General features: G+C 35.8%; 1 protein-coding gene across 2 annotated transcripts in view; it reads left to right on the top strand.

Annotated features, from left to right (window-relative positions):
- Window positions 1–24,892, top strand: part of FUT9 (fucosyltransferase 9) — a 199,141-nt gene that overhangs the window by 76,721 nt on the left and 97,528 nt on the right. The window lies entirely within an intron of this gene.

The following is a 24,892-nucleotide window of genomic DNA, read 5'->3' as shown; positions in this document are numbered from 1 at the left end:
AGAGCCCTGTATCTGGCTCTCTGCTCAGCAGGGAGCCTGCTTCCCTCTCTCTATCTCTGCCTCCTGCCTCTCTGCCTACTTGTGATTTCTCTCTGTCAAATAAATAAATAAAATCTTTTTAAAACAAACAAAAAAAAAGAAAATGTTTTTCTTAATTTCTCAGAGTTTATCAATAAACTTTTCAAAGCTTGACCTTAGCTGGATTTTAAGGTGAGTGAATATTTTTTGTAGGATGCAAAGGTAATTTTATTGCACACCCATTTGGGACTGACCACTCTAATACTCAGCTTTTAACAAATTACAGTACAACTGTAAATAAATTCTACCTTCACAATACATAGCAGGCTAATGTTTCTAATTGCTAGTATTTTCGTGGCTTGCAGTCTTTAAACATCTTTTAGTCATTCACCTAGAAATGGACATCAAGGTTGCCTTCAGTTTTCGACTACCACAGACAACACTGTGATGGATGTATTCATACATATCCTCTCACAGACCTGTGGGAGTTTCCTTCAGAAGCTCAGGTACTGAATAGCTTAGTCATTAGTAGGACAGTCATTGGACAACTTATTGTCCATACTGACATAACTTTGAGAGTGGAAAAGGGCATTATTAATAATTACTCTGGAAAAGCAGCATGAATCAGAACTTGGGCAAACCCAGGAACAGAGTCTTCTGAATCACAGGTTGCATGTGTAGGCTTAATATACCAGTCTCTTCTCCAGAGAGCAAAAAAGGTACCTCTCTTCATACTGATGAAGTTCTAGGTGAGGTTCGGTGGGCTGAGGTCTGGAGCCAATGACCAAGAAAGAATTCTTGAGACATCTTTGGTGCAAAATGGTGGTTTATTAAAGCACCGGGACAGGACCTGTGGGCATGATGGGCATGAAGGGCTGCTGCCCCAGGTTGTGAGGGATGGCAGGTTATGTACCTTGCGGTTGGGGGAAGGGGAGGGGAAGGAAGGTTTCAATGGAACTTTCATATGTTTAAGAGGGCCTACAAGGTGCCAGGATACCAGCGGCCTACAAATTACAACTGCCTTGCCCTTGCCCTTGTGGCTTGATCAATGCTGTTTTTAGGCCAGCCATTAACATCAAGATAGTTGGGAGATTTTTGGTGGGATGTCACAATCCTGCTATCAAGCATATTTGTTAGTGAGATTTAGATTTAGAAGAGGTTTAACACTATTTACATTCCCTTCTACCTCAGCCTCCTCCACTTTTGTTTATGGTGGGGAGGGAGACATTAGGGCTTGAGGAACTGAGTTATTTGCCTCTGGAAATTGTGCTATTGATAAGGTAACTTCTTTGTTTGTAGATCTCTACGACATTTGTAAACCAAGGGAGACTCCTGTCTTGTAGGATTGTAATTTCTGCAAGTTAACTGTTTGTTTCTCACTTATGGCAATCAGGGGTGCCCGAGGAATGTCACACACATTACCAAGGGGAGTGGGTGGAGAGGGGGTGCAGGGTGCCAGCTTTTGCTTTGTCCTCAGTCAGCCTCCTGCTCCCTCATCAATACATCCTTGACAATAGTTAGTATTTTCAAAATTTCTATTTTTGGAATTTGACATATTCAGTGTTCCTTTCATTTTCATTTATCTCCACATAATTGTTTGCTTCCCTTCTTTTAATTTGGGATTCACTGTTTTTGTTTCTTTTCTACTATAAATGTCCATTGGGTGTCAGATTAGAAATTATTCTCCCTCAATTTGTCACCTATTAACTTGTCTTAGAACAGAAATCCTTAATTTTCGCATAGAGAATCAATCAAGTTTTTTTTTTCTTTTTTGTTTCTTACCTTTAGTTGTGCTAATGTAATTTGTTTAATAAATATTTCTCCATTTTAAGGTCAGAAAGATATCCTCCTATGTTTTCTTCCATTGACTGTATGGTTTTGCCTTTCATAATTAGGAAATATAATCCATCTGGAGTTTAATTTTGGAATTAGCATAAACTAGGAACCTAACTTATTTTTTTTAATGAGAAACTCCTTTTAATCACTGAGTTCTTGACATTGTTTCTAACCTTTAATCTCAAACTAAGAAATCTTCATCTATCAAGAACACTTGCATTTTCTCAATTGATACTTTCCTCTTCTTGGCCTCTCTTTTTAGCCCTCACAAAAAAGAACAGACTGACTGCATTCAGGTATTAAAAGGCACATGGTAGCAGCAGGATCCCGTTGTCACAGAATATAGGTTTCCTGCAATTCAGGAGTGTGCAGCCTGCCAATTTTTGGTTAGCACCTGCACCTCCCATATAACTGGCAGAGGGACACAGGCCTTCTCAACACATGGTGATCAGAAAGGAGCCAGACAATTATGCATGTGGAAGAAGATCAATTCTTAGTTTTTGTTATTCCTGTAATACCTATTTTGAAAATCTAGCCCTCATTCCTTGATGGAAAAAAATGCCACTCTCATAAACTCAGAAGCTAAAGTTAAAGGTTTGCACTCTTTTGCATTATTTGAATATATTTTGTCATTTATTTTTGTCTTGGCTTATTAGCTAAAATTCTTTGGCTTATTAGCTAAAATTTATAGTGTATGCTTTTTTTTTTTTTTTTTTTTTTTTTTAAAGATTTTATTTATTTATTTGACAGACAGAGATCACAAGTAGGCAGAGAGGCAGGCAGAGAGAGGAGAAAGCAGGCTCCCTGCAGAGCAGAAAGCCCGATGCGGGGCTCGATCCCAGGACCCTGGGATCATGACCTGAGCTGAGGGCAGAGGCTTAACCCACTGAGCCACCCAGGCTCCCCTATAGTGTATGCTTTTAACTTATCAAAATCCACTTTCAAGTAATGTTATATCACTTTATATATAGTATGAGAACATTACAACTGTAGACTTCTGTTTTTCTCCCACAAACTATTGCGCTGTTGTTATGATACATTTTATTTCCCCATATACGTCCACAATATGTTGTTTTTGTTTTGGCTTTAACCAGCGAATGTCTTTTTGTAGAGATTAAAATTAATAGATAATTATTTTTTATTTATCTATATGTTTATTATTTCTGATGCTCTTCATACTTTTGTATAGATTTAAGTTTTCATCTGGGATCTTTTTTCTTTTTTCCTGTTGAAGCCATTCCTTTATTATACTTTATAATAAAGATGTTGTTGGTGGAGGTTATAGCTTTTAAGATTTTAAGATAATCTTTATTTTGTCTTGATTACTCAAAGATATTTCTTTCTAAGTATAAGATTTTGGGGTTTGGTACTTTAAAGAGTTTCTCCACTGTTGTTGGGTTTTTATTGTTTCCAATGAAAAATCTGCTGTAATTCTTATTTTCATTTTTATACATGATATGTCTATTTCTTTGCTTTTAAAATCTTCATTTTTGAGAAATTTCATTGTGATATATCTTGATACAATTTTCTTCATATTTTTTTGTGCTTAGTGTTCATTGGACTTCTTGGTCTTCTAGATTTATTGCTTTCATCACCTTTGAGAAGTTTTCATTCAAATTTCTTCAAATTTTTTTTCTGTCTCTTCCTCCTTTTGGGACTCCTACTACATGTATATTAGATGGCTTAAAGTTTATCAGAGCTACTGATGACTTGCTCATTTTTCTCTGTTCTTTTTTTTTTTTTTAATTTATTTATTTGTCATAGAGAGAGAAGCGAGAGCAAGCACAGGCAGACAGAGTGGCAGGCAGAGGCAGAGGGAGAAGCAGGCTCCCTGCCAAGCAAGGAGCCCGATGTGGGACTCTATCCCAGGACGCTGGGATCATGACCTGAGCCGAAGGCAGCCGCTTAACCAACTGAGCCACCCAGGCGTCCCATTTTTCTCTGTTCTATCCTAAATAGTTTCCATTGTTATAGCTTCAATTCCACCATCAGTCTTCTGTGGTACCTAATCTGTGGTTTATTCCATTTAGTGTATTTTTTTAATATCAAAAATTAAAGTTTTGCCTCTAGAAGTTAGATATGAGTCCTTTAAAAAATCTTCCATGTTTCTAAAATGCTTAGTTATGTTCTTATCTTAATTAAACATATGGAACATCATCTTTTCCTGCTTCCTCACACGCTTTTTTTTTTTTAATTAGATGCCAAGTATTATAAATTTTTGCTTTGTTGGATACTGAATAGCTTTGCTTGTCTATAAACATTGTTGAGCTTTATTCTGGAGGACATCTAAGTTATTTGAAAACTGTTTAACTTTTTTTCCTTTTGAGGTTTGCTTTCAGATTTTGTTAGATGAGACCAGAACAGCTTTTATTCAGGTACTAATTTTGTTCCCAGTGCTTTTTTGAATACTCTTCACAATACCTCATTATTTATGAGATGTTTTCCCATTCTGTCTGATGGAACACAAACTATTTGTGACCATATATGAAATTGTTCCTCTCTTCTTTTTGGGTGGTTCTTCTTCCCACCATGGGGAGTTTCCTCATACATATTTGCTCATTTATAGTCAACTGAGGGGACCTTCTGCTAATTTCCAGATATTTGCTGTGAAATCCTTTCCTTTCAGTAATTCATACCTGAGAATTCTAGCTTATTGGCTCCCTTGAACTCGTAAATCTGACTCCTTAACTGAGGAAGTCCACCATGTCCACTTGGGTTCCCCCTCCTCATGCTGCAGTCTGCAACTTTTCGCCTGGTAGGAACCTGCGCAAAGTTGTGGGGCTTATTTTCTTATCCTCTCTCAGGGAACACTGTCCTGTGCTTCCTGATAATCTGATGTCTAAACTGCTGTTTGATGTATTTTTTTTGCTTTCCTTTTCTTGTTGTTGTTTCAGTCTCGAAGATTAATCTGGTCCATATTCCTGCAGTTAGACCAAAAGTACAACAGTGGTCTGAGTTTTTAACAGCAGAGACAAGGTCTTATCCTAGACAAGATGGGAAATTGAGCTGAGTTTTCAGTATATTACCAGAGGCACAAATGTTTTTCTATCCAATAACGTGTATTAAAACAGTACCTTGCCAACAAAGAGAAGTAACCAGGGGACAATATACATCCACAGCATCATCTTAGCCATGTGGTAAGACATAGCTTTGTCAATTAAAGACAACCTAACATTATTTGACTCCCAGTACAATGCAATAAGAAATGTAGAGCATTACCTATGTAGTTTTGCCATAAATGTTCAACCTCAGCTTAACTGTGAGAAATTCAATACAGAACATGGGTAATTTTATGAAATAGGTTTCTGCATTCTCTTCAAAAACTTTGATTTTGTGAAATAAAGCAAATAACTAAAGACCCCAAAGTCAGTGGGATAATTTTAGATTAAAGAAGACTACACAGTGATAATAGCCAATAGCATGAACTCTGATTGTACCCCAGCTCAAAAAAAAATTAATTTTAAATATATTTTGGAAGCAATTGAAATAACTTTATACATGAAAGTCATAATATATGACATGCCATTATTATTGCATTTTTGAGGTATGATAATGGCACTGTTGTCATATTAGATACTCTTTTGCTTAAGATAATTAAACTGAAATATTTAGCTAAGAGGTATCATACCTGAAATATGCTTTTGTGTTAAAAAGAGAGACTGAGAGGAGAGAGAATGAAAAGAACAGATGAGTGAGAATTGAAAGAGTGAGAAAATAAATATGGCAAAATGTTAAACAATGAAGCTAGTTGAAGGGTGTACAAATATTCTTTGTAATAATGCTTCAACATTTCTATCAGTTCGAGAATTTTCCCAATAAAAAGCATGTAGGGAGGGACAACACCAAGATAGGATTGTTTTATAAGACAGAATTTTAAAATATTTAAAATCTTTAAGAATTTTTGAGGGAGACAATACTTTGAGAAATAAAGTTTTCTTACTAATTTTATATTGTGAGTATAACCTTGGGCCTAAATCAGATCAAGACAGTTTGAAAAATGCAAATTTTAGTGCTACTATAAACATAATACAGAGATGATTTTTGATAAGATATTACATTATAACCAGTTTGATTAAAAAATACATTATAGCTAGGTACATATATCCTAAAATACAATGATATTTTAACAGTAAAAAACTGATTGACACATTTACCATTTAACAGATCAAAGAGAAACTTGTAATCATCTAAGAGGTTCCAAATATTCTTATAATATAGTTCTAAATGGCAGATAAAATGAAAGAACTAGATCTATCTACGTCTTCATGAAAATATAATGAAACAGTGTTGAGTGCACCAGTAAAGTTATCTTTGATACCACAATTTAAAAATGAACAAAAATATAGTTATCGGGTTTCTGGTTATATTTATTTAAAGCAGGAGCATAAAAATGTAAATTGCAGTGGCTATTCTGGTGGCTTCTCATAACTTTAAAATGAATACCAAAATCTTTGCTATAGATCTTAAAGCTCTATATGATCTGATTTCTGCCAACATTTCTAGAATTCTCAAATACTACACTTCTCCTAGCTGTGTGTGCTCCAGCCTTGCCTGGCTTCTTTCACACACTTGACTGTGTCCTGCTACGACTCACTATAGGCTCTTTGCATGTTATTTCTTCTTTTTGGGTTATCCGAGCCTTACTCCTCCTCTTTACATAATTCCTGTTTAGCTTTCATCCCTTATCCCATTCCTCATTTATTCAGGAGACACATTTTATTCTTAAAATATTCCATACTATTACTTCCCTCTGGGCACCATACTAATTATTTCTCATTTTTTTATGAGGTTGTACAATTAATATCTCTCCTCCTCCACATAAAATCAGAGACTGTATCTTGTTTTCTAAGCAGTGTATCCCCCAGGACTTACTACAATTCTTACACATTAAAGGTGCTTACCAAATATTTATTAAATTGGTGAGTGAATTGATAAAGTCACTTTTTCTTCATAAAATGTGTTTTTTTTAAAGATTTTATTTATCCATTTGACAGAGAGAAATCACAAGTAGACAGAGAGGCAGGCAGAGAGAGAGGGAAGCAGGCTCCCTCTGAGCAGAAAGCTCAGATGTGGGACTCGATCCCAGGACCCCAAGATCATGACCTGAGCCTAAGGCAGCAGCTTAACCCACTGAGCCACCCAGGCGCCCCATAAAATGTGTTTATTGGAGTGTGATCTCCCTGAAAAATGTTTCTTTCTGTGGATTATTCCTTGCTCTCATTTGTCTTTCCCATGTGACTACTACCATTGGATGCAGATTGGGTATCTCTCCCTGCATGAGAGGGAATGGATATTATGATTGGCCACATTGTCCAGAACCATAGGGATTGAATAAAGCATGTTCCAGACAAGTAGTAGGGATATGCCAGTCCTGGCAATAAACACATAAATGTATGTTAAGAAATTGCATAGGTGAGTTCATAAATTATGGATTACAAATTAAGATGTATAAAACAGAAAAGATCTCTACAGCAAAGACTAAGGCTGAAATATGCCTTTCTTTGTGTCTATTTTATTTATGAGCCTATAATTATTCTTTCCAAGGAAAAAAATAAAAGAGGCCTCAAAGATATTAAGTGAATAAGGATCCGTAAAAAGTGAGTTACCAAAATATTATTTTAAACAGCTGTTTAACGGAGAGTGAATAAATGCATTATGACAGCTCTTTTCAACAATTTCATCCGTTAGATTTACCAACCATTTATTGAGTATCTTCTATGCACAAGACATGGAACATGTACTGTGAAGCACATGATAAATAGGAAACAATTTGCTGAAGGAATCCAAGGTCAAACCCAGGGTTAGAGGATGCAGGTCAGCATCTAGTATGCACATGCTTAACCAATATGTAACTTACAGAGGAGAATAGATGAGTAGTGTCAGGTAGTACATCCTCTTCTTCCTTAGTAGAAGGAGACTTCCTTGAGAGCAGAACAGTTTTAGTCATCTTCATAACCTGGTACTTAGTACAGTGTTAGGATCATGCAAGCACTGATGTGATCACAGAGCAGCATCATAGCTTGAGAGAGCCCTGTGTGCCTCTCTTTGCACTCTGCTTTCAGTGACATACTTTGGTAACTTGAAATTGGCCTTAGTGAAAGTATTTACACTGTGGAATTCACCAAACACCACAAATCGAATCTTTTCCCCGAGAGCTAGTTATTAAATATTTACCTGCATACCACTGCATAAAAGATAGTTTAAAAAGATATTTGGTGCAGGAGTGAATGAGTTAGTGAGTAAAATTTATAGAAGAGAGATTATAGGCCAAGACATCTTTTAGTTCGTTTGTGATATAGAGGAGTGGGAGGGTGAAAGCTGATAACAACTTTCAGTGAATATTACAAAACAAATGCAATAAAAATTAAGATCCTTAGGATAAAATATAATCTAATTTCCTACTCTATGAAGGAATTTTGTATAAAAAATCGTCTTTAAAAAAGGATATTCAACAGGGCACCTGGGTGGGTCAGTTGGTTAAGCGCCTGCCTTCAGCTCAGGTCATGATCTGAGCCTGCCATCTGTCAGGCTCCCTGCTCAGCAGTAATACAATATTAGTATAATAATATGTATTATTGTGTAGTTTGTTGAAGTCTGCTTCTCCGTTTCCCACTGCCCCTCTCCGTTTGTGCCCTCTTTCTCTTTATCATCTCTCTCTCGCTCGCTCTCTGTCTCTCCAAATAAATAAAATCTTAAAAAGAATAAAAATTAAAAAAGATAATCAGCAACTAACAGAAATAAACCTTCCAATGAAAAGGAATCATAGGAAATTAGGTAACACTGTACTTCCTTCTGAGGTTTAAAAAAAAAAAAAGATTCATATTTCTTCCCAGGTACAGTATCCTTCATAATGTATTCTCATTTTGTATTTCATCACTGACTTTTTATTTATTTATTTATTTATTTTGGAGAGAAAGAAAGTGCGAGCATGACCTGGGGGAGGGGCAAAGGGAGAAGCGGACTCCCAGAAGAACAAGGAGCCAGATGCAGGGCTCTATCCCAGGATCCTGCAATCATGACCTCAAAGGCAGACGTTTAACCAATTGAGTCACATAGGCAGTCTCTTAAATATTTTTAAAGTACCGTTTCTTTTAATAGAATTCTCCATGTAAAAATCCAGTGACGTAATCATTCATACCATTTCTGGAGGAGCACAAACTTCAAAGTACTGTCTATAGGCTTGGTTTATAAATCAGACATACTGTACTAGAATAAGAGGACCTAGGGGCTAGCTATTTGTCGAATTCATTTCCTATTTCCAGCACGAATCTAGCACAGAGAAATAGAAAACACAAAGAAAAAATAAGACTTCTAGATTGAATGAATGAATGAATAGAATGGATAATTGGTTATTTTAGGCACACATTACTGCCCCTGAGAGCTCTTTTTCAAAACACCTTTCATTTTGTTTACTTTTTATTTATAAAGCATGATTTTTATTTTTATTATTTTTTTAAAGATTTTATTTATTTATTTGACACAGAGAGAGAGAGAGAGAGAGAGAGAGAGCAAAAGAGGGAACACAAGCAAGGGAATTGGGAGAGAGAGAAACAGGGTTCCTTCCCACTGAGCAGGGAGCCCGATGCTGGGCTCTCCCAGGACCCTGGGATCAAGACCTGAGCCTAAGGCAGTCTGTGGCTCAGGTATCTACTTCATGACTGTGCCACCCAGGCGACCCTGTAAAGCATGATTTTTAAAACCTATAATTTTTAAATCACAGTCCTCTGGTAATTTTCCACTTTGTATCACTTATAATACCAAACTAAATGTCTTATCCCACACCAAACTTGGACTATATAGTTCTACTTACAATGCTAGATTTCATTAATGTTCCAGGCAATGTTGCCATCACACATGAGCCATGATGATCTTTCACTTAGATAAATTCTAGATCTTGGTTACCAAAAAGTCTATTAAGCTAAATTCATTACATGTTTCTACTTCCTCAGTGGACGTTTAACCTTTTTTTTTTTTTTTTTTTTTTTTTTAAAGATTTTTTAATTTATTTATTTGACAGACAGAGATCACAAGTAGGCAGAGAGGCAGGCAGAGAGAGAGAGGAGGAGGAAGCAGGCTCTCCGCAGAGCAGACAGCCCGATGCGGGGCTCGATCCCAGGACCCTGGGATCATGACCTGAGCCGAAAGCAGAGGCTTTAACCCACTGAGCCACCCAGGCGCCCCTGGACGTTTAACCTTAACTCTATATTTTTACTATTTAATTCCCTTGTCAATTTCAACCTAGTATCCTAATCTATGAAACTCTTTATAAGTTATATGACATAGTAGCTCGAATTCCCCATTTAAGTTTATCTCCAAATTTATTAAGTATATCAAATAATATCATGTCATCAAATAGTTGATTTAAAAATGATGCAAAGAAAAGTGCAGTAATAGAAATCAGAGGCCTCCTGCAGTTTGACACAAAGATATTCACTAGTATTGTTTGGTTGGAAATATATATCAACTAAAAATTGAACAAATTACACATTAATACTATCCATATATGCTTATCTTAGCCACAAAGATATTAGGAATTATTTCAAGTGCTTTGTTGAAATCTAGATGATTCAGATGAGGCATGACGTCATCTGTGAAATCCTTCATTGACATTCAAAGATACATACCTTCTTTGTATTCTCATGAGATTTTCTGCAGGTCCCTATCATAGTCTTTGCCACAGTACACCAAATTTCATTTGTATCTGTTCTTCCCAAGTATTGTTAAGTCCCTGAACAATGAGTCTGTGCTCCCTGTATCTCTGCATTCTCAGAAGCTTGTGAATAGTAGTTATTCAGTAAATATTTGCCCAACTGTTAAGAATAAAGATTTTTCTCATGTTACCTCAGAATGTAGAGTCCTATACAAAGTTTGCAGTTTTCTCTGGGCTTATTCTAGGATGTAAATCACTAAAAATAATTCACAACAATTCATGGGAATAGATGAGCCACTTCACCTCTTTGTGCCTCACTTAGAACATTCTTGCTAATTTAAATTTGTGCACATATGGAATATGTGACTTGGTTTTATTACAGAAAGATAATTTCATCTTTTTAAAGCTAAAACTGTATATGTTATGGTTATTTCCCTTTTTTTCCTTTTATATTGCATCTTTTGTATTCCTTCTTAAAATGTCAAAAACAGTATCTCATTAACACCTCTCAGAGAACAGTTGCCAACATTTCCACTCATAGACTTGATATTTGGAGTTTCTCCTTCCAAATCATAGGAAAATGATAAATGCAACAAAATCACAATGTCTCTAAATGTTTATACACTCAGGTATATAAATTTAAAATTTTCTGTTCTTTGCCTGATACTAATACATTTATTTGAGTATATAGAAAATAAAATACCCTTATCTTATGACTGCCTTTTGATGGCCAGACACAGATCCATTTTTTCTAAAATCAATGTATATAAGAAGATGCTTACAGATAAAATATCCACACTGGTTGAGTAATTAGTATCTACTACAGACTGAAAAACTCAGTGGAGGGAGAACAAGGTGACCTTGTTCCTTATGTGTAATCTTTATTAATTGAACTCTAAGCTAGCCCTTGAGATTCTTATGAGGTCTGCACCAAAAAGGTCAATGGAATACCAATAGATCCTCTTATATTTATTTGTTCATTCTGCAAATGCTAAAGTAGGGTGGAAATTGTTCAGTTCATTTGTAATCCACTACCAAAGGGGTAAAGTGATTTTTAAAACTCATCTTATCCACTTACATAAACATGGAAAAATAATATTTCCAAGGAAATTTAGGAGAATTTTTTTTTAAAGATTTTATTTATTTATTTGACAGACAGAGATTACAAGTAGGCAGAGAGCAGTCAGAGAGAGGAGAAAGCAGGTTCCCTGCCCAGCAGAGAGCCTGATGTGGGGCTTGATCCCAGGACCCTGGGATCATGACTGAGCCGAAGGCAGAGTCTTTAACCCACTGAGCCACCCAGGCGCCCTGAGAATGTTTTTAATAGCAATGAGCACATAAGAATTTGACCATGTTTGTAGTTTCTTACCATCTTATAAAATTTCTTTAAAGAAATTATAATTTTGAATTAAAAACACTAATAAATATTTATATTGAACAAATACTATGGTTAAGGTGATTTATAGGCTTCAAGAATACAACATAAATAATATAGTCAATGCCCTAAAAAATCATAATCTAATGGAGAAACAAAATATTGAGAATTCACTTATTAAAACGAGATAAAGTAAGAGAAATACTTTGACTTGATTGTGAAATAATGCTATGGAAGCTTAGAGGATTCAATAATGAAGTTTTATAAAATGGGGAAGTTTTGAGTTGTGCATTTGGGGATGAGCATAACTTCACAAGTTTTAAAGGATATTCTAAGCAAAACTGAAAATGTGGGCAAGAGCTCTGAAAGCCATCTAAAGATATAATGTAATTAAGAAATGAGATACAGCTCTGTGTGACTGGGATAGAGTAAGGAGTCATGACAGATAAGCCCAGAAATGAAGATGACAGTTAAAATTTGAAGACCTTTCTTTCCATGTTAAATTGTTTGGACTTCAGCTTCTGGCAGTGAGGAACTACTGAAAATTTCTAAAGCATGGAATGGTCTGAGTTAAACCTGAGTATACCTATCAGTGTTTTAGAATGCTTTATTGGTGACAACACAGAAGGTATGAAAACTGTAATTGCCCTTGTGTAAGTGAAGAAGTTCTTGGTTGTGGCAATGAAAATAGGATTGAAGGGGGGGTGGAACATTTATTAAAAATTAGAATTAAGACTTGCTGTTTGAATGAAAGTGGAAGTTAACATAGATAAAGATGTCATTGGGGTTGCTACTCAATATATAATTGTAATTGCAACCAAATGGCCATTCTTAAATATTACTGTTTCATATCTAAATGTTTAATTTTAATGAGTGTTCTTAATCCTGAAAAATTTTAAGTTTATAAATCTCTAAGTAATCTTTTCCTGTTCATGAATATATGTGTTCTATTTTACCAAAAGATCTTCAAGAATAATAAATAAATATATAAAATAAAAATATACATTTTGTTACATGACCAATCATTTCCTTAAGGAGATCACAGGTTTTTTGCTTCATTTGGAGAGCAGAGAAACAGTATTTTCTCCTTCCCCATTCTCCTTTTCTACCAGGTAGTATCTCCAGGAATTCATCTTTTTAGCGTATGATAAAGAAATTGTGTATTTAAAAGTATATCTGAGGACACCTGGGTGGTTCAGTGGGTTAAAGCCTCTGCCTTCAGCTCAGGTCATGATCCCAGGGTCCTGAGATCGAGCCCCACATTGGGCTCTCTGCTCAGCAGGGAGCCTACTTCCTCCCCTCTCTCTCTGCCTGCCTCTCTGCCTACTTGTGATCTCTGTCTGTCAAATAAATAAATAAAATCTTAAAAAAATAAGAATAAAAAATAAAAATAAAAAAGTATATCTGACCTAATTCATAGTTATTTCAGTTTGTTTGCTATGGTATGGGGTGGGGGGCATGTGAGTGCTTGTGTGGGTGGCAAATTGTATGTTAAGCCTCAAAACGTAATTGGTGGATATTTCAATAAAACATAATGAAAATACCCTGATTTATCCAATCATATGCAGATATTCCCTAATATTACATCAATACATAAAAGTAGGTAATGGTGTTCTTGCAAAGATCATTGTTTATTTCTTGAAAACGACATATGGTAATGAACAGTTTATCTTTAAAGGATGAAATATATCATAATCACATTCATTAGAATGCCAAAGTAAAGAACTATATATCAGAAAAACTTTATGTATAAATAAAGCACTGAATTAATCTAAGTTTTTTTTTTTTTAAATGATTATGTGGTCAAAACCATTCATTAAACAGAATAAACCAAATGATGTTATCTCCTTACTAGAATACTTTTTTGATACATGCTTCTTTTTCCTTTTATGCAATTCCTAGAACCTATCATTGCTTTGGGTTATTTGTAGCCAATATGAGTTTCATGGTCAGGTGCTTCTCTTCAAGAAGAGTAATAAATTCTTTCTCTCAAAGCTGTTCCAAGTGGTGTATGAGTCTACATTTGAGACACACTTTGCTACAACCAAATCACATTTAACTTAGAGTTGAATATGGGGATAACCTTAAATGTATAACTTGGTTTATAATTACATATGGCTCACTGAATTTGAATTGAATCTTAGAAATGTAGTTGGGTTTGATACCCACATCAAATAGCACATAGAAATTATGTTTTCTCCCATTATGCCAAATTTAAAGGGAAAATCATCTTCACATTGCACTAGAGAGAGTAGTTTAAGCTTATATTCCTCCCACACATCCAGCTACACTAGAATATTTGACATTCCAAACAAGCCAATAGAGATTACATATTGAGATGGGACAGCACTTTGAGAAGTGACTAGAACATAATGAATAAGAGAGTAGACCAGGTACAAAATGAAGAGGAGATACTATGCAGAAAACTTAAGCTGTACATCTAATTTTTTTTTCCTTTAACAATGTTTTTTTTGCTTTTATGATAACTATTTAAATATTTTCTTTGGATCAAATTATATGAATAATGGCTTTATACTTTATTTTTTTCATGTGATTGTGGATTTAGATTTCATGTATGGAAAACATAATGGATATTCAGGCAGAAATTTTGGCAACAGAAAGCTACACAAATATAAATGATTTGGGGAGGCCTGGATTTCTTTTCTTCCAAAATACTTCCTAAGTGTAGATGAATAGAAGAAATAGAAACAAACCAAAAGAGTCTTTGAAAAGCTTAAGTCAGATAAACTGGATTCTTCTGTGCTTGCTTGGTACAGTAACTAGTCATTCACAATCCTGAAAGGCTTATCCCTGAGTGGGGTAAGGACAAAGGATGTGATAACTTTACTTAGGCCATTAAAATCCTGAAATTCAAGTTTTAAAATTATTCAAAAAGAAATGAATGCATTTTAAAACAAAATTCTTTTCCCTATATGCAAAATGCTTTTCAGAGTACAACTTTGTCATAAAATTGGCCTATACCCTGAACAATAAATGTATTTCCTTTTTTAAATAATTTTATTTATTCATAAATCACATGCAATGAATACATAGCCAGAATGATTTTATTTAATGTAGCAATTGCAGCTATAATTGGAATGGATTCTTTTTCTTTCTCAGAACATTATTAGTTTAAGAATCCGAATTTAAGGGGCACCTGGGTGGCTCCTATGGTCCTGGGATTGACCCCATATCTGGCTCTCTGCTCAGCAGGGAGCCTGCTTCCTCCTCTCTCTGCCTACTTCTCTGCCTACTTGTGATCTCTGTCTGTCTACTGAATAAATAAAATATTAAAAAAAAGAATCAGAATTTAACAAGAAATTCTGATTTTTAAGACTCTTTCATCAGTTTTAATACAACTTTAGAAAAAAGGAAATACATTACTCTAAATTAAGTTGCCATGGTATAAAATATCCATTCATATTTTTGTTAGGTTTAGCTTTTCTTCTCTGTTGATTACAAAAAATATTATGCTAAATGTTATTATTTTGATTATTGATATTCCAAGAGGCTTTGGTCTGAATTAAAAAGCTACAACTTAAGTTTTATAATTAAAATTTATAGTGAAACATTTATTCTGATGTAATTAATTTATACTCAAGAAAAAAATTTAATATTTAAGTAATCAGATGAGTTCCTATGGTGCCTTTTATTCAACTGTTTTGAACACTCTGTGTTGATGGGTTGCTCCAGTTTTTTTCCAGATGCACCAAAGAACTGGAAATCCAAGACTGGAATGGGGAGCTAGAGTTTAACGAGTAGAGAAGTAGATAAATATATCACCCTTTCAAGACTGAAAGTGCTGGTGCAAGAGTGGCAGTGGCTCTGAGAAGCTCTAGCTGCATCCTCTCTAAGCCTACATGTAAATTTGGATTGTATTGGCATTTGTGACTGACATCTGGTGGTTATATAACATTTTGGGGTTTTTTGCACATGTGCCTATCCATGATACATTCTGTTATAATTGTATTTATTTATGTAATGTATATTTCTGAGTTTCTGAGTTTCTAAGAAGCTTTTGTAGTGGACTTAAGGGCAAGTTGTTTCTCTTGTACGTGTTCCACTCGTGGGAGACCCCTCGTGGCTTTTCAGCCAGCTCTCTGGCTAGACCTTTCCTGTTCTGTTAGCCCTAAGAGATAGCTCTGAAGGTGTGGCTATTAACCGTTGGGGTGGGGAGTGTTGAAGGATGTAGCCAGCATCTGCTTTATCCCTCCTTGTTAATGCCTAACTAACTGCATAACATCTGGAAGTGATGTAGCTGTGACTTTTTACGGTGTGGCTCCCCAAACATACACACCAAATACTACTGCGAAGTAGAGGGCTTCTTGTATGTGGAAATTCTGGTCCCTACCACAAACCTATTTATCAATATCTCTAGAAAGCTAGTTCATGAATCTATTTTAATACTCTATTCAGATGATTCTTATGCTTATTAATGTTTAAGAACCCAGGATTAAAGGGGACAGACCAGTGGATCCTAACCTCTTCAATACTGGTGATCTCTAGGCTTTGCAGTACACTGGGAGAACCTGTTCAATGGCTGTCAACTACTTCCAAAAGAATTCATCCAAAGGACATAAGAGAGAAAGCCTGAACCACCTCCCAATGTCCCCAGAGTTCTGGGAGTCTGGCCAAAGAGGGCAGGCAGCATGCTTGGATCCCAGGAAAAATATTCACAGACTTCTCTTTGCTTCGTCCTTCTCTCTCCTCCTATGCCCCTGCTTCTCTTCTGTTTTCCTTCCCTTCTTTACTATTTTCCTTCTATTTTCTCAATGCTTTCACTGATTTTGTCAGAAGAACTGGGGGGAGAAAGGTGTCCGTGCAGAGGACAAAGATGGCTTATCAAAAACCCTCCCTTATTCTGCCTACCTGGCTGAATCTCACTAACATTCTTACAACACCGGTTTATAAAGGAAAGTGTCCATTTTTTTTTTCATTATTGTCATAGACAAAGAAGAAAAGATCCAGTGTCACTAGCCATCTGTCCCTGGCATGTCTCCCATCTTTGGTCCCAGTCAGGTATCTCTTTCTAGATGAGTGTGACTGAGGATATGGATATAAGTATCCATGCAATCTTTATCCTGATTTTAGTTCATATCTCCCATTTCGAGATTCTTCTTCCAGGGAGGGTTTTAACAAGTAGGATCAGAAATCAAAACACCATCTGAACAAGCAAGAAGTGCACTTGCTTTTTGGGAGCAGCCGCTGGAGCTCAGCCCATGCTCATCCTATTCATGACAGCCACTGGGCTACCAACTGGCCTGTCTTGTCTTGGCCTGTCACATCACAAGTCAGCACTTATCTCTCATTGCCTCCCCCCAACTTAAGAACCCTTAAGAACTGCCCCCCCACACCTCCCAGCAGAGCTAGAGAAATCAGGAAATTAAGTGCTTAAACTTTATTGATTCAATTAAAAGATGTGAAAAATATCACCATTTTTAGATCCATCTCTCTCAGTAAAATTTTTTTTAAAAAGTTCATTATGGTCTAAACCGGAAGGTAGCAAATATGGTTCATGGGCCAAATCTGACCTGTTGCTAATATTTGTAAATAAGAGTTTACTGGAACATAGTCACAGCTATCTGTTTATGTATTATTTATCTGCTTTCACACTACAACAGCAGAATTGAGGAATTATGACAGAAACTATACAATAAATGAGAACCTATAGAAATCCTTGACTTTACCTTTTGGACTGTAATGCTTAAAGTATTTACCACCTACTTCTTTAGTGCACAATTTGCTAATTCCTGGTCTACATCAAAACATTCATACTTTATTTGTCTAATTTATGAAGCCAAAATATTCATAAATTAAATTCCATGGTAATATTTCCCATAGCAATAGAAAATCTGAATAGACCAGTTACTAGTAAGGAGATTAAATCAGCAATCCACAATTTCCTAACAAAGAAAAACCTAGAACCAGATGGCTTCACTGGTAAATTTTACCAAACATTTAAAGGAGAATTAATACCAACCCTTCCCAAATTCTTTCAAAAAAATCAAAGAGAAGGGAATACTCCCAAACTCATTTTACAATGCCAGCATTATCCTTATACCAAAACCATAAAAGGACACTAAATCCAGCAGCACATTAATGGGATCATTCAGCATGATCAAATGAGATTTATCCATGGGATGCAAGGATGTTTCAACATACCTGAATCAATAAGTGTGATTCACTACATTAACAAAATGAAAGAAAAGAATTCTAGCACATCAATGGATGCAGAAAAAGCATTTGACAAAATTTAACATTCATTTATGATAAAAACCCAACAAATTGGTCACAGAAGGAACATATCTCAACCTGATAAATGCCATATAATAAAAGCCCACAGCTAACATCATATTCAATGGTAAAAGATTGAAATGTCTTCTTCTAAGATCAGAACAAGGCAAAAATACTCATTGTCACTATTCCTTTCCTATTCAATATGGTATTGGGAAGTCCTAATGGAAAAAAAAAAAAAAAAAAAAAAGGAAGAAAGAAAGAAACAAAAGATATCAGAATTAGTAAAGAGGCAGTAAAATTGTCTTTTTGAGGATGATATGATCTTATATATAGAAAATTTTAAAGACGTGACCAAAAAGTGTTAGATCTAATCAACAATTCAATAAAGTTGTAGGATACAAAATTAACAAATGAAAGTCAGTAGCATTTCCACAAATTAACAATAAATTTTCTGAAAAATCAACAAACAAATCCCATTTGCAATAACATCAAAAACAATAGAATACTTAGGAATAAATTTAACCAAGGATTTGAAAGACCTATACACTGAAAACTATAAAACACTGGTAAAAGAGATTAAAAAAAAAAAACATATAAATGGGAAGGTATCTTGTGTTCATGGATTAGAAGAATTTATATTGTTAAAATGCCAATACTACAAAAAGTCATTTATAGATTAATACAATCCCAATCAATTTTCCAATAGCATTTTTTAAAAAAATATACAAAACACTCCTAAAATTTATATGGAACCATAAAAGATCCTAACTAGCCAAAGAAACTCTGAGAAAGAAGAACAAAGAAGGAGGCATCATGCTTCATGATTTCAAGCTATACTATAAAGTTATAGTAATCAAAACAGACAGACCAATGGAACAGAACTGAGAGCTCAGAAGTAAACCAAAACATATACAGTCAACTAATATCTGACAAGGGAAACAAGAAAACTCAATCGAGAAAAGACAGTGTCTTCAATAACTGGTGCTGGACACACACATGAAAAGAATGAAATGGACCCCTATATTACACCACTGACAAAATTAGCTAGAAATTACATAGCCATTAAAAAAAAAAAAAAAAGAATGAAATCTTGCCTTTAGCAATGACATAAATGGAGCTAGAGAGAGGTAGTATGCTAAATGAAATAAGTCAGTCAAAGAAAGATTTCACTCATATGTGGAATTTAAGAAATAACAAATGAGCAAAGGGGAAAAAAAAGAAAGAAAGGTAAACCAAGAAATGGACCCTTAACTCTAGAAAGCAAACTGATGGCTACCAGAGGGGAGGTGGATGGGGGGTGGGTGAAAAAGGTGATGGGGATTAAGGAGAGCACTTCTGATGAGCACTGGGTGATATATGGAAGTGCTGAATCACTATAGGGTACATTTGAAACTAATATCACATGTATGGTAACTAACTAGAATTTAAATAAAAACTTAGAAAAAACTTGAACTGAATTAAAGACTTAAATGTCATAAACGGAACCATGAAACTCCTAGAAGAAAACAGGAATAAAGCACCCTGACATGAATCTTGGAAATGATCTTTTGAATATGACACTGTAACTACCAAAATAATAAGTAAGCAAATGGGACTACATCAAACTAAAAAGTCTTTGAATGGCAAAAGAAAAGACAACCTATGGAATGGGGAAAAATATTTCCAAACTACATATGTGATAAGCAGTTAATGTCCAAAATATATAAAGTACTTACACAACTCTAGGGGGAAAAACAAAAAAACAAAAACAATAACCCAATTAAAGATTGGCAAGGGACTGAATAGACGTTTTTCCAAAGAAGATATATGAAAGGCCAACAGGTACATGAAAAGATGCTCAGCATCCCTAGTTACTAGGAAAATGCAAATTAAAACCACGATGAGATATCACTTCACACCTGTTTGAAGGGGCATCATCAAAAAGATGAGTGCTGGAGTGGATGTGGAGTAAAGGGAAACCTGTGAACTGCTGATGGGTTATAAACTGGTACAGCCACTATGGAAAATAGTATGGAGGATTTTCAAAAGATTAAAAATGGAACTACCATATGACTTCAGAATTCCACTTCTGGGAATACATCCAAAGGAAGCAAAAACATATCTGCATCTTCGTGGTCATAGCAGCATTATTTACACTAACCAAGACATGAAAACAACCTAAGTGTCCATGAATGGATAAAGAAATTCTGAGCTATAAATATTCTTCCGCCATAAAAAAAAAAAAAAGAAAGAAAGAAATCCCACTATTTGCAACAAGACGAGCGAATCTTGAAGACTTTACGCTAAGTGAAATAAGTCTGACAGAGAAAGAGAAATATTATATGAATCATCTTCCTTACATGTGAAATCTAAACAAAATAAAACAAAACAAAAAACCAAGTCGAGAAAAGAGATGAGACTTATGGTCATCAAAGGAGGATGTTGGGATAGGAAGAATGGGAGAGAAGCTGTCAAAAGTTACAAACTTCCAAATATAAGATAATAAGTATGGGGGTATAAAGTATAGCATAGGGAATGCAGTCCATAATATTAAAATAAATTTGTAAGGTGGCAGACGGCAACTACATCTTCCACAGTGAGCTTTTTGTAATGTATATGAATGTCGAGAATCACTCTTTTGTACACCTGAAACTAATACAATATTGTATGTCAACTGTACTTCAATTAAAAAAGGAATGATACATCAGTACTAGGATGTATGTGCAATCTGATGACTGTTGATAGCACTGCTGTATGATGTATATCAGAAAGTGGTTAAGAAAGTAAATCCTAAGAGGTCTCATCACAAGGAATTTGTTTTTCTTCTCTTTTTTAATTCTATCTATATGATATGATAGATGTTAGCTGAACCTTTTGTGGGAATCATTTCACCATATATGTAAATTAAATCTTCGTGATGTACACCTTAAGCTAATACAGTGATGTATGTTTATTATTTCTCAATGAAACTATTAAAAAAGAAATTCCCCATACACATGTTAAAACATACTATATCCTTTTCTCACAAACCAGCATAATATAAATATCTGGAAATAACTGCTTTAATCCCAATAACCAGAGCACCATCTATCACAGTAGAGATTCAATAAACACTTGGTTAAATAAATAAGTATTTTTTAAAATTTATGTGCATTCTGCACTGTACTTGTGATATTTATTTTAGAACAAATTTCTTTTTCCCGAATCTTTGAGTAAAACAAATGTTCCGGGATGAATACACAATGAGATTTACAGTAATATTTCAAGCCCCAGGTGGGAGAGGCTCAATAGTTTGCCCTGAAGGGTTTTATAGGTTTTAAAAGAACAAAGCAACTCTCCCTCCCATCCTCAAAAAGTGTGTGTTAAAAATGCTCTATGGATGGGGCGCCTGGGTGGCTCAGTGGGTTAAAGCCTCTGCCTTTGGCTCAGGTCAAGATCTTAGGGTCCTGGGATGGAGCCCCACATCGGGCTCTCTGCTCAACAGGGAGCCTGCTTCCTCCTCTCTCTCTGCCTGCCTCTCTGCCTACTTGTGATCTCTTTGTTAAATAAATAAAATATTTTAAAAAAATACTCTATGGATAAAATACATGTATAAAATATGAACTAATTTCCAATATCTTCTATGATAGCAATTACTAGCCTGTATCCAAACATAAATATATTTTAAGTCCTCAAGACACTGATGGTTATTAATGGTCCTAAATGCTACTAATCCTTTTTTCCTACAGCAGCTAAGGAAGTAGAAGAATTCGAAACACTCAGGGCTAGCTCTCTTCCTGAACACCAATTCGGTTTCGTGCTGTTCACACAGCTCCGCATCATATTCCCCTAAGGAATAAGGCCAAGGCAGATATCAAAGCCAGCTACATAAGAGGGAAGGGAAGGGAGCAACAGGAAAGCCTAACTTGCAAAAGAATTCAGACCATGAAAATATCTAAGGAGTTGTAGAAGCGAGCACAAAGCATATACCTCTCCCATAATCACTCCTTTCCCCAGCTTTACACAGGTATCTACAGACCAAGGAAGGTGAACATTCACCCTCCAGCCACACAGTAAGCAAAATGCTCAAGAAACGTCATTTCTTTCCTTCCCTTTCCCTCCTCACTCACTTTGTGCTTTTAATTTCAGGATTCTTATTCCCATTTCCACTCAATTTAAAGAGCAAACCAACATTTTGTACTGGGAGAAAAAAAAGTACTCCTTTTCCCTGTAAATTATGCAAAACAAACAAGCAACAAGCCTTTTGCAGCTAAACTATCGAACACTGATCTCACCAGACATACCTGCCTGACCAAGAGTAGGACTCTGGAATCAGTCTGCTTTTGTTGCAGTCTAGCTACACTGTTTCCAAGCTGGGTGACCTTGGGTCAATGGCTTAACCTCTCTGCTTCATATTCCTCTTCTCGGCAACTGGAATAGTATCTCATAGGCTTATTGATAGACTGAGATTATATATATAAAACCTTAAAATTGTGCCTGTTTCATAGTGCGCACTCTTTTATTACGAGGGGGTGTTATTATTTGTGTTAATGAGGTTCAAGGTTTTAGCGTGAGCCCCTCCAGCAGCTGGCCCTTGCTCCTTTCTGCTGCCTCCTGCTTGTGCTTCATCACACTGCCTATGTCTCTGCTCCGCTGGGGCCAGATTAGTTTTTAGTCCCAACCTTTAATATCTCCGTATTCTTTATCTGTGCTCATCCTGCACAGTGCCCCTGCCCCCCGCCATTCAACGTTCACTTTACACGATCAAGCTTCTCTAAGTTAATGTTGAACGCTGCTGTATACGTGCCCCTAGCCAGACATTTAGTACCGATTTCGTCATTTCTCTTTCTTCCTTCCCTCCTCTTCACTATGAACTCTTCAAGGACAGGAGAGTATTTTGGCCACCCTTTTAGCCATATCACCTAGCAGATGTTAGACAGAATGCATTTTTAGAAATGTATGTTGAACTAAAGAAGGCTTGAGGACACAGTCTAGCAATTCTGAAGTCATAAAATTCTGTTTAAAGTATAGCCACAGGAATTAGCTCAGTAACCTCTTCTGCAAATCTCACTTATTACTATAAACTGCATGAAGGGATTATCTTTATTTATTCAAAATTCAATGTCCTTTCATCACATTTGGTGAATTCAGAAACTTATTAGTGAAATTCAATTTCAAATATATCTGAGATGTTTCTAACAACATCATCGGAGTCCTCGAGAGTATTCTTCTTTCTGAGAAAAGTAATGCTCCTTTTGTCTATTTCTTTATTCTTTCATTTATGAAAATAATACAGTACTTTTCTTAATCATTTATACTGTCTTTAATCAATTGGCTCAACATATTTTTTTTCACTATATAAAGCAAATGTCTCCATATTTTTACCTTTTGGTAAATTTTACTCAAAATGACTGACTTACATAAATATCTACGTAATTTTTATTTTTCAAATTGACCCTTTGCTAAGGAAAGAAACATAGCCCACCCTATCATGATGGCTCACAGATGCATTTGTATTTGTGAAATGGTGAAATGAATGGATAGGATGTTATACTTTATTCAGATATATCCCAAATCCAAACACTTCTCTCCGCTGTCACTGCCGCTAAACTTACAATCACCATCATCTCTCAGCTCAACTGCTACGGTCGCCTTTAGTCAGGCTGCTGCTTCTGGGCTAGCCTCTCTGCTAAATGTTTTACAGAATATCTGAAATGAAAATTTTAAAATTTTCATCAAGTCATAGGGTCCCCTGGTCAAAACCTCGGTATCTCTACTGTACCGTGAATAAAGTCTGGGACTTTATTGTGGGACTTTATTGTGGCTTGTGGGACCCAACATCACCCAGCCGCTATATGCCTCAGTCCTTCCTCCCCTCCCCCACAAACCCCCACCCTTACCCCCTACCATACTGTGCCCTGGATTACTACACCACAAGCATGCTGGGATTTTTTTCCTCCTTGAACATGTTGTACTTGTTCCTTTCCTGGCCCTTTGTACCCAGTGTTCCCTCTCCTCCTAATGCTCTATCGTGAAGATGAGGCTATGCCCTTACCATTGCTCAGATGTGACCTCTTCTGTGTGGCTTACCTTCTCTAACTGCCTCTTCTCAGGATGGCAGTTCAGTCCCTTGCTATAGGCCACCCTGTGGTTGCCGTTTCTCATAGTCACTTATTTCTCAGCTTTGTGTGCCTAATGGCCCTATGAATTCAGTCTTGGTATTTGGGTCCATCAGTCTCTGATGTCACATAAATTGATGCTTCCCTCTTCCAACACTTGGTTAAAGCAGAAAACCTTACAAACCTCTGTGCCTAAGTCATTTTGCTCCCCATAGGCCTGTTTTGTTGTATTTTTTTTTGTTCTTTTTTTTTTTTTTTTTTCTCAGCTCATCTTCCATGTCATAAGTAACCTAGGGAGAGTTGGGATTGTAAACTGGGCCTGTTCCAGCTAAGCGGCCCTCGTGACACTACTGGGTCACCACATGTTGGTATGGGATTACTCGGCACAGTAATCTCTTCCCAAAAGCATAAGCAAAAACACTGAGAGTTCCTTCCTAAAGCTACTCTCCCTGGGACTGACCTCAAGCAGCTGGGTGGAGAAAACAGTCACTTTCCTCTTCCACTCAGCTCTTCTTTCTCTCCATCTCTTTTGCCTTTGCCAAAGGAATAAACAAATAAGGCTTTCTTCCTCTTGTCATTTCTATATGATTTCAAATGCTTTTGTATAAAATTATATGCAAACATAACCATTTATGCTCACTAACAAACATCAAGATGAAAAGTAAAAATCAATGAACCATTTTAATGTTTCATCCTTCA

Source organism: Mustela nivalis, assembly GCF_964662115.1.
Source record: "Mustela nivalis genome assembly, chromosome: 5".
NCBI classification, from domain to species: domain Eukaryota; kingdom Metazoa; phylum Chordata; class Mammalia; order Carnivora; family Mustelidae; genus Mustela; species Mustela nivalis.
This window is presented reverse-complemented; position numbering and strand designations above follow the sequence as displayed.